Consider the following 14,268-nt stretch of genomic DNA (forward strand, 5'->3'; position numbering starts at 1 on the left):
AGTGTGGAAACATGTAGTAACTTAATACTGACTATGGGAGGCAGCAGAGGCTTCCATAATGTCACAACAGACATCACACACACACACACAAATATATGTTAGGATTGTGGGTTATCAAAGCAAGACATCATGGTTCAGAGGTAACACACAAGTGAGCACAGTTTTATAATAAAAAAATATGACAAGTTAACTTTCCTGTCCGCTCTCAAACTAAACGCTTTTAACAATTCAGTTTCATTCATCATGTGATAGATGAACCTTTTTCACAACATACATGTTGAAGGATAAAGTGAACGTCATGCAGGCATTATTTATGTTCTTTTGTCCACCTGTAGCTCTCCTTCAATATTAAACATGTGCTATGAAAAAGGACAATTGTTGATTAAGGTTGCTTCTATAATTTTCATTTTAAGATTACTGTAATTGATTCATTTAGTCTAATGAATATACAAAAAGTCTGAAAACCTTGTGGTTACGGGACAAGCGCTCTACCAACCACTTACCCATGTTTTGACCCAAGTTGAAACCAGTTATTTATGCTTAACAAATGACTTTACTCAATTATCAAAACACTTAGTTGATTAAAAAAAAACATGTTTTAAATACATAAAAATGAAATACAACTCAATGTGACGCTAATGTTTAAGCTGCGTTGACCTGCTGGCTCACTGCGTGTTGTTGCTCAGACTCAGAGTTAAGTGTAACCATGAAATATAATGCAAAACAACCCTACACACACAGGTAGTTAAAACGCGGTTCCCCTCAGTGCACACACTGAACTGTGTGATAATTTGTTTGAGGTGAAGCACAGTAGAAAGGGCTGCCTGAGACAAATTGGTGTTTTTCCCCCATCCTGCCTTGCCTCACCTCACTGGTTTTTGTTTAGCAGTCCCTTCTCTCACTAGAATAGCATGTTTGAGCTCAGTAGCTTTGTTTTCCATGGTGTTGTCTCTTGGATGCAGTTGCCTCTGGTCTGCGGTCGACTGCTGGATTCCCTGGGATGACCCTAAACAATGTCAGGTCAACTACCTGCAGCAACCTCAAGCCACAATCCCTGGCTCACTCACACACTCCTATAAACACACAGAGTGAGAGCCAAGGGCCTCACCTCAACCCAGACCTTCTCATTGTTTCACTGTCTGTCACCGCTTGTGTCATGAAGTCTGTCCCCAATAAAAAAACGATTTACATTCCATCTCCATCCCTCCTACTGCGGAGGTTAAACTCAATGTCTCCGGGTCGGCCTCTTTCTAAGTGTTGCGGTCCATATTGGTTTCAGTCTCTGCATCTCTATCATTCTCTGTCATTAGTTGCGGGACAGACTCTGGTCACAGAGCGAAGGGGGTCCGTGGTTGCCGTGGTGATAAACCGACCCAAGGTGCGTAATGCGGTGAACCAGGAGACAGCGAGGCGTCTGCTTGGAGAGCTGGAGGCCTTTTCACAGTGACCCGGGCTTCAACGTGGCGCTCCTCATGGGAAAGGTGAGACAATGGTAAGAGAATGGATGGGGGGTAAATTAAGCTTTTCAGTTCAGTGTCTTGCTCAGAGGCAGATATTTACTGAAGTACGACAGAGTTTGAACCTGGTTTACACCTTGTAGAGGAATTTTGTCTCTAGATAGAGGCCAACCAGTCATCTTGAGCATCAGTCTTTTTCCTCTAGGTTCTTTGTTTCCTCTTCCTGTTTTTATATGTGACTCTTTAACACTTTAAACACGAGTTTTGGACTATCATTCAATTCTGAGAGCAGTACACCTAAAATAAATCGTTTTTGGGGAAATATGCTTTTTTTGCATTCATGAAGAGAGATAGACGAGAAGATTGATGTCTGCATTTTAAATGTGAAACTACCACCAGCAGCCAGTTAGCTTAGCATCCCCCAAAACCCCGAAATGGTGGGAAAAGGCTTTACTATCTCTGTGCAAAGGTACCAAAATCTACTTACTAGCACCGCTAAACCTCAATAATTACTATATCTTGTTTGTTTAATTTGTACAAAAGCCCAAGTGTAAAAACACCTTTTGGTTTTATAGAGTATTATATTGGACCTATTTCTTTGCCAAGAACAGTAAGTCTCTGCTGGTTGGAGTAAGTTGTCTCTGCATTTTAGAGACTTTTAGGCATTTTTTTTCCCCCGAGAATGTATTTTACAACTTTTTAATTTCCTGGTTTTAATGAAACAGACTCTTTAGGCCCTTTAATAATAATTGGTATGGGCTGAAACCAGAAGGGAAGAACTGGTTGTAGAATAGCAACAATGCAGTTATGGAAAGTCATTTGATAATCATTGAAACTTCTCAGCTCTTCTCTTCAGCCTCCTTTCTGTCCTTAGAGTCCTTAGATCTAGCCGAAAAACACCGAGGTGACCTGACCACTACACACGCAGAAAAAACACACTCGCACACCTGTGAGGTGGCCTGCACTGTGTCAGCCGCCCGATGCCAGAATCACGCCACGGCTCCTAATACCTCTAAAAATAATCATTGCACACGCTGAGTGAACTCCTTCTCTCAGTGGAAATAATGTCTTCAACCTGGATCAACCTGTCTGCTGTACAAAGTGCACCGTGGGCCTCAAGAGAGACAAGTATATACTTTGTTTGGTACTTCAGAGGTTGGAGCCTCTCCAGATGGCGGCTGCAGAGCGCCACCACTCTCAGCTGTGAACAGAAAACAGTGCGTGTGCTTCAGAGTAATTAGCTTGCGTTAGATGGACTAGCAATGAGTGGCACAGTAGGTCGACCCAGCAGCAGTGGCTCTTCTGTGATTCCCACTATGTCTTTAATGTTCTTTTAATCGTCCCGCCACACATTCCTGTCAGCAGGTTGTCCTGTGTTGCTGCTCCGCTATAACAAGCAGACTGACCTTCAGAGGTGATTAGCGGTCCGTCTGTGTTATGAGATGACGAGCAGGGAGGCTCTGTAGTTTGGCTGCAGTGCTTCTGAAAACATAAGGAATCCATTTTGTTCAAATTAGCGCCGACGATCACTCTCTCAGCTCTCATTTTTCAGTGTCAACTTTTTTTTCTTATTATTCTAACTTGTGAAATTAAGAGTAATTGCTTTCTGCAGGTTTCAAATACGCTGGCACATATTTGGAGTTTTTGGGATTCGGATTTCTGTGGTGTAGATGTCAATGTAGCTGTCTCACTCCAGGCACATGTTCAGCTGAACTGATGGGAATGCCTCTTTTAATGTCTGTAAAGCGTCACTAGTCCCATAAAAACACATCGGACAGTACTAAATTGTTTGTTTTCTAACTTTGTTTATTCGAGGTCTAATTCCAAATTCTAGAAAAAGATTTGAGAAATACATGAAAATCTCTTTTAGAAGAGACAACAGTTGATGTTCCTAGTTTTTTTTACAAAGATGTTGAACGAAGTTGAGGTCAGGTCTCTGTGGTGGAATGTAACTAAATACATTTACTCAAGTACTGTATAGAAGTACAAATCACAGATACCTGTACTTTATTTGAGTCTTTTCCTTTCATGGCACTTTCTACTTCTGCTCTTCTACATCTCACAGGGATACATTGTACTTGTTACTTCCTTATAATTATTCAACATCTTAAATCAATAATTACTTTTTACATTATAGTTTAGTTTTTGTGTGCAAAATGTATGAAGAGCCTATAAAATATATTTTTTGAAAGTACAGCTGAAAGGATTAGTGGATTGTGAAAATTTATTGGCAACTAAATTGCGTTTTGTCGTTTTTGTATGCAAAAACATTTCATGGTTACAACTTAAAAGATGTGAGGATTTGCTGCTTCTTCCATTTATTCTTAATAATTGAGAATTTTGCACCACTCTAATCTACCAATCCAATGACAGTGTAGCAGTCACAGGAGGAACATTTTCTGCACTGACTTTTATTTACATGCCTTTTGTCAAGTTGATGGAGGAAAGGTTCTTCTCCTGCTGCATCAAAATTAAACACACACTTGTTTGAACCCTGGGTTCCCAACTTTATTGGCTTACAATGAAGCAATGTCTATTTGTGACTCTTCATAGTGATTCTGGATGTCCATTTTAATGAAAGACAGATTTCATTTTTTAATATGAAAGGTTTTATTAAACTTGAAGTGGCTACATTTTCACTTAGAGGAACGACTGAAACTCATTTAATTTTGTGTATCACCTCATGTTTACTTTGGCGGCTTTACTACCCTGTTAATCTTCCCACCACACCTCAGATTTATCCTGTGACACTTGAGGGCGAACACAACTGTCCACACACTTTTGATCCTATCATACAATTTCTACAGAAGACATAGCTCCTGTGAAAACCGTTTACAATTTGGGTGGCATTACGTCTTTAAAACTTTTGTTTACTTACAAACATCCCTAAGCGTTTAAATAATGCTTTAAGTTGGACAAAGGGCTTTAGGGAGCTCCGTCACATCGCTGCTCCCATAAACAGCATGACGCACTGTTTCTCTATAATTGCCCTGCGTTGACCCACAGCTGTAATCAAAGCTCCCGGTTGATGGGTGTTGCTGGCACACATGGGTTCGTTATAATAATTTTCATTACCGCTACATTACAGAGAGAGAGAGAGAGAGAAGAGGATTTTATGAGCCTCTGCCTGACCCTGTGACATAGTGTTTGTAGGCCTCTTGGGTAATGTTGTAATTACCACATGAATCCAACGGAAGGGGCTGTGGTTGGAGTATGTTAGTCTTCCATTAATGAGGATATTGTGTATCTGCCTGTATGTGTGTGTATGTGAGGACATGCGTGATTTGTGACTATGCATTGGATTTGGACTCTGTAGGGAAGAGAAGCATTCATGTGTCAGCCAGCCCAAAGCGAAGCTGCTATCCAAAATTGCAGCCCTCGGACTCCAGCTCAACTTGTTTTTTTTTTGTTTTTTTTCATCCTCATCATTTTCCCTTCCTCTCTGACTTTCCAGCTGCCATACTTTGTAATTTTGTGGTCTCCTCCAGGAGGGAATTTCTGCGCTGGTTATGATCCAAAAGAGCTGGCCAATCACACGGCCTCCCTTAAAATTGGAGCAAGATGTCACTAAGGGTCCCGGTCCCATGGTGAGCGCTGTTTGGGCTGCATGTCTGCTAGCGAGGATCATATCTAAATTTCCTTATGATCTTAAACGAGTGCTAAAGGTTTCCACAAAAATATAAAAACCAGGAGACGTGGTTGGTAGTGATTGTGAATATTTTTAATGGTTTGGGTAGACAGGAAGTGGTTAAGCGGTTTAGGGAATTAGGTTGTTTGTCGCTTCTACCACGCTGCTATCACCTGACAAAGAATAAGGATTATGGGATAAATGATGTACTGTAAACTACTTAACCCACAGCCTCCACAAAGTCTGTTTGGAGTGCATGTGAAGTCTTCTGGATTGAGTGGACCTCCTGTGCAGCAAATTATAGCGCTGTGTTACAGAACACACAGGGCTTCATTTGTGAAGTGACAGCCAGAACTTGGCTCATTTGTTGCTCTTTTGTTTTGACAGTTTGACATCTAGAATATTTTTAGCAGATAAACGATGGAAATCAGAGCGGTAAAAAGGCAGGGAATAGATATTGAAAGTACACATTCTTAAAGAGATGCTTCAAATATACTGTACGGCGGATATATTCTACATTTGTACTCCTTCTGAGTCAGTGGCTTTGCTCCAGCTGGAGGGTCGGAGTGATGGAGGAGAGAGATGCTCTGTTGCAGGTTTGGGACGTCTAACTCCTTATTGTCTTTACTGCTACTACAGTTACTGTTGTACTATGCTGTACTGTTCTTCTACTAGTAGTGGTAGTGGGTGGAGAGCAGTGCTACGTATTTGTTTAAAAATGCTACCAGTGCCTTTGCTGTTGGAAGTTGTCGAACCTTTATTCAAGGTAGTTTCACTGAGAGCATCAATGAATGCTCTTTTTTAAGTAACCCCCTGCTGACACATACGCAGCTACACATATCCACACCTCAAAAAACTGCCCAATACAACTACAGTGTAAACTGAAGGCAACTGAGCAGCTAGACTGGTTCTGTTCGGGGGTTTAGGGCCTTGCTCAAGGGCAACTCAGTGGTGGTAACGAAGAAGGCTATTCTTGTTAACTTTCTCTACCCCAGTTGATCCTGCTGGTCTAGAGTTTAAACCAGTGTCCCTTAGGTCATTTTTACCCTCTACAGCTACAGGCTCTTCTTCTACTAATAGTACTACTATTTTAGTACAACAACTGCTTCAGCTATTATTTCAGCTAATATTACTCTGTACAACAATAAAACAATTATTACACAGTACTACCATGACAAGTAACACCTACACAAGTTCAAACTATGACAGTTACTACAATGTCTGCATCCCCTTAATGAACATCCTTTACCCTTTCAATGGTCACTCGTAGTTTTATTAGCAGTTAACAACTACTTTAAACACTTATCTCTACTTGTGCTACTAGTGGTATTGCCTCGACTAATACCTCAACAACTACTATCACTACCTGCTACTAGTCTCAGCTACTACTGATGTCTTGGCCTCCACTTGACTCATCTGTTAGTATTCATGCTGCTACTGGCTCAGGCTAATTTGACTACTTCCTTTTGCTGTTCTTGTAATATGAGTGATACTATTGGTTGTCTTTTCTCCCTCCTACTGTGAATATTGCTCATATAATCCCGACTGGCATTAGTAATAGGAATAACTCTGCTACTATCACCTCCACCTCTCTTCCCCCCTTCTTCTCTGTTTTTCTGCTCCCTCTGCCTTTGTGTATTGGCTCATCTAATTATATCTGTCCATGAAAGTGTCCTTGTGTTTTTCTTTGCTTTAACGCATACATCATTTGTGCCCCGAAGCCAGGAAGTCGACACTGTTTCTATTTTTCAACTTTGTTACCCCGTCCCCTGTTATCACCCCAGCCTCCTCTTGTTTGTGCGCGAGGACGGAGTCGTAGTGCGATAACACCGGTGGCCGTGCCCTTTTGGCATCATGTCCAGAGTCTGCTGGGCAGTCATGATAAGTAGGAGAGGAAGCAACCCACTGCCAGGTTTCCACTGCAGGGGCCAAACAGGGCTTACATATTATTTATGTCACACAATTTCCTCATAAACAACATTTTCCTTTTTTGGCGTCTCGCAGCTTACTGGCAAGGTTTGCCCGCTGACTCAGATTTAGTTTTAAGAAGAACAAGTAGTACTAAGGATCTTCTGCTGTAAACACTTTGAGCAAATACTGACTGTCTTTGTGTGCTTTACTAAGTAAAAGTGTCTCGTGTTGGACCGTTGCAGCATCTCTCCTGTAGCTGCCATTGCTTTAGCCATGCTGCTGGAGGGTTTAAAATACAACTGTTGTACTATAATTTACCCGCTGTACTAGATTTAGAGTGTAAACATGCAGGGCTTATCATCTCAGGCCTGTAATTTAAAGGGGAGCATCCTGGCAGTGCCGTGGTCTTTCTGTCTGTCTGACTGTCCGTCCTCCCAGACTGTCTGGTGGCAGGTTTTCAGTGCCAGGCCAGGCTCGAGTTTCTTTGCAGTGTAATTTATCCGTTTCAGCTGATTCACCATCCTCTGTGAAAAACGTGCATATTTTTCGAAGTGACGATCCAAAAATGATCCTTTTGGTAACAGTACTAAAACGCTACTATCTGCACTGACTAACGATAAGCGGTTCTATTTATTACCATGTGTTGCAAACTGTTTCAATTGCATATCTCCTCTGCCTGTCATCTATTTGTGCAATTAGAGTATTTGTTGAAGAATGTCTCACCAAAAGTTAGAATCCGTATGTCACAGAGAGAAATGATCATGCACGCCAATAATAACGCGTTCAAGTTCAAGCAACGTCTTGGCTGTCTGCCAGAAACAAAATAAGCAGAAGCAGGAAAAGACTAGGTTTGAAGATAAAAGTGCATATCAGGGTAGGCAAACACAGGAGAAGACGTATAATATATATACGTTATAATTATCTCCGTCAGGAGGATCATACGATCGCTTACGTGTGTGTGTGCGTGTGTGTGCGTCCTTGTGTGAGTGTGCACCCTAATCTTGAATTCTACTGCAGCAAAGTTCCTTTCATGCTGTCGGTGACTCACACTTTCTCAAAACACCTTTTATTTGTTGTTTTATTCCAACATTGGCCGCCTCACTAACGTCCTCCGCCGTTAGGGGCCGCTAGTGATAACACAGCTGAGTGCATCACCGCCACTCAGCTGCTTCTCTGTTTCCAGAGACTCAGTTATCGTATGCCTTTTAAATGGACATCAACCTCTAGTTTACACACTTTTGGTTGAAAAAAATAGACGTGAAAATGTTTCAAGTCGTGGTTAATCCCCGTGAGACACCGAGCCGGAGCACAGAGGCGATGCAGACATCTTCACAGGAGTGTGAGATGTGCGAGTGTTACACTTGCAGTCTAGACACGGGGGTTAGCCAATTATGGGTTGTATTCATTCAATCACACAATACATCAGTGGTCATTGCAGACACACCTGGCGGAGATCTGCACTGAGTGCACCTTTCTAGTTTTATCACAGAATTGTCAGTGTGTCTCTGGACACAAACTGACAAACTTCTTTCAACCGATTAAAGAATCTTAGTCTGAGAAATGAATCTAATGCTTGCACTCAAACCTCTTCCATCAGCTCAAAACTATGTTTGGGAGGCAGAAATGAGCATTACTGCGGTTTGGACACATTAAGTTGCACATTTCCTCCCAGTAATTAATGCTCTGCTTCTTGATTGCCACATGTCTTCAAGCTTGTTTGTCAACACATTTGCGTCGTTTCCCCCAGCTTAGTTAAAACCGCTGCGGTTTGTCAGATGTGCGTTTAGCAGAGTGATTATTACTCTGACTGCTGGTTTTCAGCATTTTTATACCCATACTCTGCGTAGTTGTACGCTGCACAACCAGCATCTTCACCTTCCCAAGCCTGTAGTTAGTGTAGCTTAAATCCTGGTGTGAGTGAACACATTAACAAGATTTCATAGGGCTGCATTCCACACTGAGACATTTCTCATAAGACTTTAAGTTTAGAAAGAAAAACAGACTTTACAGTGGAAAAAGAGTGCATTTTCCCAATATTAAACAATTGCAAACCCAACTTCCCTTCCCATTTACATCAAAAGTAGCGCCACTCTGTGGGACGCACAGTTTATTTAAAGATCCTGTGTTTCTTACAGATTATTTCCTTTTAATGGTTGAATTCTGTAACCATTTTGGGGTCGGGCACAGATGGCAGCAGCCGGAGGGAATCCCTGGTGGCTTTGGAGTAAGAAAAAAAAAAGTAACCTCAGAGGCTCGCTGCGCTGCTCTGATGTGGGCCAATGGCAACCATAAGGATCTGACAGCTTTCTGGCACGTGATTGGCTGCCGAACCTGTGGCTTCCTGTCTGGGGCCCCTCCGCCTCACCGAGGAGGAAATGAGAAGGAGGAGATGGTTGCGTCACAGGAGTCTGGTATTAGTGTCTACTGCTCGTTTGGATTTTGAGAGAGCTGAATGAAAAACCACCACGCTTACCTAAGTCCCTGATGTTATTTTGGTTCCTTAACCCAGAGGAACATCACAAAGCAAAAAAAAAAAAAAAAAAAAAAAAGGAGTTGGCACCGGAAAAGGAAACTTAAAATAGTTCAGTAAAACTTCATTCAAGGATTTTTCTTTAAATGGTGAGACTAAATCAGGCAAACATGGAAGTTGTCCAGGATTGTCGGATAGTACTCCTCTGATTTCCCTGTTTGAAGTGGAGACCGCCAAATGGAGAGACCCCTCAAACACACACACACACACACACACACACACACACACACACACACACACACACACACACACACACACACACACACACACCAGTCACGTCAGTGTCTCCTGCCTTTATGGTCTTCACAGTTTAAAGCCCTGTCTTTACCGGGACGAGGGACAGACGAAGCGTTCCGAATAAGAAGAAGCCACATGTTGAATGGAAGTCAAACCCATCCAAAGCTGACATAACAGCGGCCAATTCAAACACACGCTAAAGTCAGTTTGAGACTGAGTGACATCGTTCAGTGATTACATCATCTCGCTTAAAAACCAACTGGCTTTTCCATTAAGAGTGAACGGACAGTGCCGTTGTATGCAAAGGTCAACATTTTTAGGAGATAAATTGATTGATTCTAAATATCGTCTTAAATTTTGCCTTTTCCTGGTTTTAAAGGCTGCATTACAGTAAAATGATGTAATCTTCTGAATTTACCAGACAGTTTTGTTTTTTCTTTCATTTGCCTTTACCCACTCAGTGACTATATACACATTACTGATGATTATTTATCAAATATCTCGCTGTGTAAATATGTTGTGAAAGCACCAATAGTCAACCCTACAACCCTACAATATAGTTACAATTGTTACAATATGGCAATATAGATATAGAGGTTTTTGGTTGAAAATATTAGTATGGCACATTGAGTCTCCTGAAAGGATCTGATCATGTGATCAGTGATTTCCAGAGATTTTGGTGCTACATGTCCTCTGATGCTTTCATGGTTTAAGGCCCAGTTGGCAGCCTTGGTGGTCTCGTATAATGGTGTTCTGCAAACTGAAGAATACACAGCCCTGGTGTTAACTGAGTGGGTTAAACACATGAAATCAAGTTAACTGTGTGTCATGTGTGACCCAGCCCAATGCAGCTACTTAACTTCATTCCTAGTGAATATTTCAAAGGGAGCCTCTGATTGAAGGTCTGATCTTTTCTCTCTCTCTCTGTCCATTTTAGTCTGGAGTTGTCCGGAAATTGTTAATCCACATCAAACTTAATCGCATTACCCTCATGGGAGGCCATTGTAGTGGGTTTCACTTTGATGTGGTGAGGATACCAGCAGCACCAGCAGCAAACCAGAACACCTCAGTGTGTCGTGTTTCACACTCTGTTCTCAGGGTATTAGTAGCTGTAGATGTTGGATGTGATGTCCCGCGGAGTGTGATCTCCTCCCATCAGACTTGTTACCAATGTCGTGTAGAAAAATCTGACTTTTCTGTTTGGGCTTCCAAAATCCACAGGGAGTTCAAAGGTCAGCTACAGAGCAGCAGTCCTTAAGCTGGTAGGGATCCAACATGGTAATGGATAATCGCTGCCATTGGGGCTCTCTTTAATAACTTCTGCCTCATTTGTTTTACATGTTGAATGATGCTTGTAATTTTAAGACAAATATGATTAAGTATACTAATGTGCCAAAATTTGTATCGAGTCAATCAAGCCTGATAAACAGCGTTTGTTGTTACAGTTAAAACTCATAGATTAACTTTTTTCAAATGTTAATTCTTAAGATTTTGTTACCATTTTTATCAAAGTTAAAGGAAACACTGCTGACATTATGGTATGTCATATTTTTTAAAGGCCATTATGCATTTTGGTTTACTGTCCTTTCAGTACAAGTTATAGTAGTTAAGAGCGTTGTTTCATAACTAAATGGGACTGAAAGAATCTCTATGGAAAATATTTTAAATGATTGAAAAATGTTATAAAAACATTCTCATGAATGCTGATTAAGGATACTAAAAACCAAAAGATCTTAGGCCTATGTTTCTTACTGAAACTGTGTGTGAGGACTCAAATAAGACTTGGGACCTGAACTGTGGCACTATCGTCACAGGCTGACACATTATGTCCAACTCTGTAGCAAGTAGATAAAATACAAGGTCCCTTCTTTCCCCGAAGCTTCTCCTTCACGTCAGTCAGATAAGCTGTGATGGCCTTATGATGCAGGAAGAGAACCAGTCATTATATTTAGTTATTAAACAATAGGCTCTGCTGACTCATGTTCAACCTTGTTAATAACAAGCCACAGTCTTGACACAGGGCTTATCTGCTTTGACAGCAGGGGGCTGTTTTCCAAATGTGTGGCTCATTACTGAAGAACAACAATGACAAATCCACACGTTTGTTCTGCGGAGGCTGACTGATTATCTTGTATCAGGATCACTGCCAAACGTTTTCCTCTATGAAACTTGGAATAGGGGATCAGAAGCCGACATTCACCGCCTCAGCCACCGTCTTTCAAGCCAAACATGCCTTTTGAGTTAAAACGACTTCAATGAGTTGCTTCCAATCTCTGGGCTCCCATTCATGTGGCACAAAGCGCAGGTCTGTGTAAATTCAAGCAAACAGGACACATCAGAGACGGGGAGAGGAGGGTGAGGGCAGGAGGTGCTGGAGACGAGTGCCGTGGATAAGAAGGGAGATCCTTCCGGTTGCTGATAGCGATGGTGCCAACAGAAGCACACAAGACAGACAGACTGGAGGTCAACCTGGCTCTTTATCTAGCCCTCTTAGAGTCAGGCTCTGTCTTCCTCTCACTGTTCTCTGGCCAGCCTCCTGTCTCTTTCTCGTTTCTTTTTACTTCCTCTTTCTGTCTTTGGCTGTAATCAAGGGTGATAGTGCTGGACACGACATGGAGAAGCTCTTTGCACTAATCAACCATCTGTGTCTGACTACAGCAGTGATTCTGCAGTTACCAGTGAGGATAGAGAAAGACTGTAGAGTAGCTATGCAATTTTGAAAATAAAAAGTGAATTAGGATTTGATGGCGACGTCTAAACAGTTGACTAAAATAGTTCTGGAAAAATGGACGAAATATTTGCCAAAAGTAAGGGAAATGGATGATATAGATGGCTAAAAGTAATGACAAATGTCGAAAATAGTCGAAATAGTAGGCTAAAATAATCAATAATTTGGATAGCTGAAAACAATGGAAAAAAGTATTTAAAAATGGTTAAAATAGTTAAGGGTAATTCAATTTTATATATAAATAGCTTAAAGTAATGGATACAGTTCAAATAGCTGAAAGTAGTAATTAATAAATTGTAAAAAAGTAAAAAAAGTTATGGATACATTGTGAAAAACAAAAATCCTGCAAGGTGGATGAAGAGTCTAAAAGTAATGGATAAGTGGGTTAAATATAATTTGTAGAATCTGATAAAATAGCTAAATGTAATGCAAAAATGGTTTAAATAGCTTACAGTCATTGATAAATGAGCCGAGTTGATCTGATAGGGCTGTGGCTGCACATCAGACAATAAAGGTTGGGAACCACTGCACTAAAGGAGTGTGTGTTTGTGTGCGCGCGCATGTGTGTGTGTTGTACGGACACACTTTTATAGGAATGCCCTTGTGCGTGTTAGTGTGTGTAGTCACATGTGGTGCAAGACAAAGCTCCACGGAGCAGAACTGGCTGAAAACACTCTCCGATGTTGTCTCAGTAAATATTGAAAAGACCTTGAACCTCTCACACACCCAGAAACACACCTGTGCTGCGAGGGTCTGTGCTATTCAAAAAAGAATTCAGCTGTCATTTTTGCTGCATTTCATCGACGCTCAGCCGTACACTCTGTAATTTACGTTTCACTAGGATACACTCCTGTAATGGGGGATGAAAAATTGAGTGAAATCTAGTATTTTGCAGACAGCGTAATGCCCGCCCCCCCACCTAATCACAGTCTTCTGTCTGTCAGATCGCCATACGTGCTGACTGTCTGAACCCGAACCAGGCCCCTGGATTGGTCGCATGTGTATTAACGCTGGTATTCCATGTATTCCCTTTTCATTTATTTGAACGGCATGGAGAGAGAGAGAGAGCGGCTTGCACACTATCAATAGAATCACAGTATTTCCACGACTCCCCACAGAATGAGAAAGAGGGGGAAGAAAAAAAAAAAAGAACCCTGAAAGCTAGCATGATGATTTGGGGTTATGAAAACATGTCCGACACATGTGCTCTCAATAACGGGCGGTCAAATAGAATCAGCGACTTGGAGGAATTAGGGAGTCGGGATTGTGGCGTGGAACTTGGGAGCGCACAACGGTAGAAAGTATGCCAGTTCCAGCTGGTGCTCTTTAGAAATTAGGACAGATGCCAGAAGCTTACCGTACCTTGCAATGTACTCTCCCTGCTCTTGTTTCTCCCTGCTATCCCTTTTTTCTCTGTGGTACACCCAGTAATAATGCAAATGTGTCCAGAGAGACTGAGCATAAGGAGGAGTTTTGAGTTTTCACATTCTGACTGAAAGAAGGAAAGCAGAGTTACAGTTAAGGAGTGAAATTGTTTCAAAACTTTGTTCCCCCGACAGCTGTAACCTAGATTAATGCCGGCAATATATTATGTATTATGAGTTTCTTTGGCTGTTTTCACACAGTTTAAGAGACCTGAACTCAATACTCTTGTACTGTGGCCTGCATTTCCTTTCACCTTTCACAGTTAAGTAATCCAAGTTTTTGTCCAAAGGTAATTTTAGAAAACCCCCCCTTCACATTCTGGATGTATATTGCACTGGCACGGGAATTACCA

Source organism: Anoplopoma fimbria, chromosome 21 (assembly GCF_027596085.1).
Source record: "Anoplopoma fimbria isolate UVic2021 breed Golden Eagle Sablefish chromosome 21, Afim_UVic_2022, whole genome shotgun sequence".
Lineage (NCBI taxonomy): Eukaryota > Metazoa > Chordata > Actinopteri > Perciformes > Anoplopomatidae > Anoplopoma > Anoplopoma fimbria.